Raw genomic sequence first — 4,691 nt, 5'->3', positions numbered from 1 at the left:
CCATAAATTCTGTGCCCGTTGTTCGTGAGTTTACTGAGGTTTTCCCTTCAGACCTGCCGGGTATGCCACCCGACAGGGATATTAACTTTTTCATTGATTTGGCTCCGAGCACTTAGCCCATTTCTATACCTCCGTATCGAATGGCCCCGCCTGATTTGAAAGAGTTAAAGAAGCGGTTGCAAGACTTGCTTGAGAAGGGTTTCATTAGACCCAATGTTTCGCCTTGGGGTGCGCTGGTGTTATTTGTTAAGAAGAAGGATGGGTCAATGAGCATGTGTATTGATTACCGACAATTGAACAAGGTTACAATCAAGAATATGTATCCGCTGTCGAGGATTGATGATTTGTTCGATCAGCTTCAGGGTGCCAAGGTATTTTTCAAGATTGACTTGGGATCTGGCTTCCATCAGTTGAGGATTAGGGCATCCGATGTCCCTAAGACAACTTTCCGCACTCGGTACGGGCATTATGAGTTCTTGGTGATGTCATCCGGGTTGATAAATGCCCCGGCAGCTTTTATGGATTTGATGAACCGAGTGTTCAGGCCTTATTTGGATTCATTCGTGATAGTCTTCATTGACGACATTTTGATATGTTCCCGCAGCCGGGAGGAGCAAGAGCAGCATCTTGGATTGGTTCTTCATACCGTGAGGGATAGTCAATTATATGCTAAGTTCTCGAAGTGTGAGTTCTGGTTGAGTTCAGTTGCATTCCTGGGTCATGTTGTGTCAGCAGAGGGTATTCAGGTTGATCCGAAGGAGATTGAGGCAGTCAAGAACTGGCCTAGACCAGCATCAGCTACAGAGATTCGGAGTTTCTTGGGATTGGCAGGCTACTATCGTCGGTTCGTGGAGCGGTTTTCATCTATTGCAGCCCCGATGACCAGGTTGACCCAGAAGGGTGCCCAGTTCAGATGGTCGGACGAGTGTGAGGCGAGCTTTCAGAAGCTCAAGATAGCTCTGACTACGGCACCGGTGTTGGTTTTGCCCACAGGTTCCGGGCCTTATACTGTTTATTGTGGTGCATCTCGTATTGGACTTGGTGCAGTGTTAATGCAGGATGGCAAGGCTATTGCTTATGCTTCGCGGCAGTTGAAGATTTGATGAGAAGAACTATCCGGTTCATGATTTGGAGTTGGCAGCCATAGTTCAAGCATTGAAGATTTGGAGGCATTATCTGTATGGCGTGGCATGTGAGGTGTTCACGGATCACAAGAGTCTTCAGTATTTGTTCAAGCAAAAGGAGTTGAATTTGAGGCAGAGGAGGTGGTTGGAGTTGTTGAAGGATTATGATATCACCATTTTAAATCATCCGAGAAAGGCCAATGTGGTGGCCGATGCTTTGAGTAGGAAGTCAGCGCATTTCATTCCTGTGGCACTCTCCTATTCATCCGAGAGGTTAGCTGAGATCTACATTCGGAAGATTGTTCGTCTTCATGGTGTGCCCGTATCTATCATTTCGGACCGGGGTAGCAGTTTACCTCGCGCTTCTCGAGAGCAGCTCAGCGAGAGTTGGGCACGCGAGTTGGGTTGAGCACAGCATTTCATCCCCAGACGGACGGACAGTCCGAGCGGGCTATTCAGATTTGGGAGGATATGCTCCGAGCTTGTGTCATTGACTTTAGAGGTTCGTGGGATCAGTTTTTGCCTTTGGCAGAGTTTGCCTACGACAACAGCTACCAGTCGAGTATCCATATGGCTCCTTATGAGGCTTTATATGGTAGGCGGTGTCGGACTCCGGTTGGGTGGTTTGAGCCGGGAGAGGCTCGGTTGTTGGGTACAGATCTGGTTCAGGAGGCCTTGGACAAGGTCAGGATCATTCAGGATAGGCTTCGACAGCTCAGTCCAGGAAAAAGAGTTATGCAGACCGCAAGGTTCGAGATGTGGCTTTTATGGTTGGTGAGCGGGTATTGCTCCGAGTGTCGCCTATGAAGGGCGTGATGAGATTTGGGAAGAAGGGCAAGCTTAGCCCTAGGTTCATTGGTCCGTTTGAGATTCTTGATCGAGTGGGAGAGGTGGCTTATAGACTTGCTTTTCCGCCGAGCTTATCAGCCGTGCATCTAGTGTTTCATGTGTCCATGCTTCGGAGGATCACGGCGACCCAGCCCACGTGTTAGATTTCAGCACTGTCTTGTTGGACAAGGACTTGTCTTATGAGGGGGAGCCGGTAGCTATTCTAGACCGGCAGATTCGTCAGTTGAGGTCGAAGAGTTTCCCTTCTGTTCGTGTCCAGTGGAGAGGTCAGCCTCCTGAGGCATCGACTTGGGAGTCCGAGTCCGATATACGGAGCTGTTATCCCCATCTTTTCCCTGACTCAGGTACTTCCTTCTTTCTTTTGTCCGTTCGAGGACGAACGGTTGTTTTAGAGGTAGAGAATGTGATGACCCAAAAGGTCATCACTTGCTTTAAATTAAAATTTGTGTTTCCGAGGCCTTGAATACCTCTTTTAGCATCACCTCGACATGCGTGCGTAGTCCGGGCGCGTAACCGGAAAGCTTAAATATGAAAATCTATGAAAAATGGTAAAATTTGGCTATAAAATGAGTTAATTTGACTTCGGTCAATGTTTTGGGTAAACGGACCCGGACTCGTGATTTGACGGTCCCGGAGGGTCCGTAGGAAAATATGGGACTTGGGCGTATGCCCGGAATCGAATTCCGAGGTCCCGAGCCCGAGAAATGAATTTTTAAAGGAAATTGTTTTCTGAAATTGTTTAAGGAAATTTGAAATGAAATTTGATTAGAACATGATTGTATCAGGCCGTATTTTGGTTCCGGTGCCCGGTACAGGTCTTATATATGATTTAAGATGTTTCTGTGAAATTTGATGAAAAACGGATATCATTTGACGTGATTCGGACCTTAAATGCAAATTTGATGTTTAAAGAAGTTTTGAGAAATTTCATTGATCTTGAGGTTTAATTTGGTGTTCATGATGTTATTTTGGTGATTTGAGTACACGAATAAGTCCGTAGGATGTTTTTGAGGTTGTGTGTATATTTGGTTTGGAGCCCCGAGGGCTTGGGTGAGTTTTGGATAGGCCACGGGGTGAAATTTTGGACTTAAGGAATTGCAGGCCTGCAGACTTCGCATTTCCCAAACTTTCATTGCAATTCCCAGGTTCGCATTTCCCAAACATTTCTCGCAATTACCAAGCTTGTTCGCATTTCCCAAACCTTCTTCGCAATTCCCAGGTTCGCATTTCCCAAACATTTTTCGCAATTACCAGGCTTGTTCGCAATTTCCAAACATTTATTGCAATTCCCAGGCTTGTTCGCATTTCACAAACTTTTTTCGCAATTCCCGATTCGTATTTCCCAAACTTTTTTTCGCAATTCCCAAGCCAGCAGAGGTTGGTTCGCAATTGCGAACCCCTGTTCGCAATTCCCACATTTGAGACCTGCAATTTTATACTTAAACGACTTTGAACCCCATTTTTCATATTTTCTCAAACCCAAACACACTTAGCGATTTTCCAAGAACAAGTCTTCTTCCAAATCAATTGTAAGTTAGTTTTTACTCATTTCTTTCAATCATTAACATCTTTTAACATGATTTCAACCTAAAATCAAAGATTTTCATGGGGAAAATTGGGTGTTTTGGGTAGAACCTAGGTTTTTCAAAAATTGGGGATTTGGACCTCAATTTGAGGTCTGATTTCAAAACAAATTATATATTTGAGTTCGTGGGAGAATGGTAATCGGGTTTTGGTTCGAACCTCGGGTTTTGACCACGTGGGCCAGGGGGCGATTTTGACTTTTTGGGTAAAACTTTGGAAAACTCATTTTCATGCATTGGGGTTGATTCATTTAGCACTTATTGATGTAATTAAGTAATTTGTGATTAGATACGAGCGAATTGGCGGTGGAATCAAGGGGTAAAGCTATAATTGAGACTTGAGTTGTGTTCAAGGCATCGAGGTAAGTGTTTGGTCTAACCTTAGCTTGAGGGATTAGGAATTGAGTCCTATTTGCTATGTGATAACTGTTGAGTACGACGTATAGGCATGGTGACGAGTATCTATACGTTGGTGTTAAGTATGACCGTGAGTCTTATATTGTGATTTTCATGATTTCGTTGTATGCTTCATGCTTTGGTGATGATTTCTAGTTGTTGTGAAAAGTTTGTGGAAGGAATTGAGACCTTTGAACATTTTGGAGCATTGGCTCGAGTTATATTATGAATTGTGAAAGTATATGAGATGATTGAACCCTTTGGAGCATTGGCTCAAGTGGTAAATTAAGTTATGAAGTACAAGTGAAAGATAGAGAAAGAGTTATTGAAATGTTCCCTTGCCGGGATTTAATTATTTAATTGTTGTTCCCTTGCCGGGGTTTAATTATTTACTTGATTGCTCCCTTGCCGGAATTTAATTGTTAAATCGTTGTTCCCTTGCTGGGATTCCTATATGTTCTTGTTTATTTCCCTTGCCCTTGTTTGTGATTGTTGTTTGGGTGAGGAAGAGCGTTAAAGCACGAATGGTGATGCCGTGCATTGTTTGCTATTGTGAGGAAAGAGTGTAAAGCACGAAGGGTGATGCCGTGCCGCACGATGTACCATTTCGTGCCAATTCTATTTATTATATGTGAGGAAAGAGAGTAAAAGCACGAAGGTGATGCCGCGCACGTTTTCATTATATTGTTGCTTGGTGAGGACGAGAGTAAAAGCACGAAGGGTGATGCCGTGCACTTGT

The sequence above is a fragment of the Nicotiana attenuata genome, chromosome 8 (genome assembly GCF_001879085.1).
Source record: "Nicotiana attenuata strain UT chromosome 8, NIATTr2, whole genome shotgun sequence".
Lineage (NCBI taxonomy): Eukaryota > Viridiplantae > Streptophyta > Magnoliopsida > Solanales > Solanaceae > Nicotiana > Nicotiana attenuata.
This window is presented reverse-complemented; position numbering follows the sequence as displayed.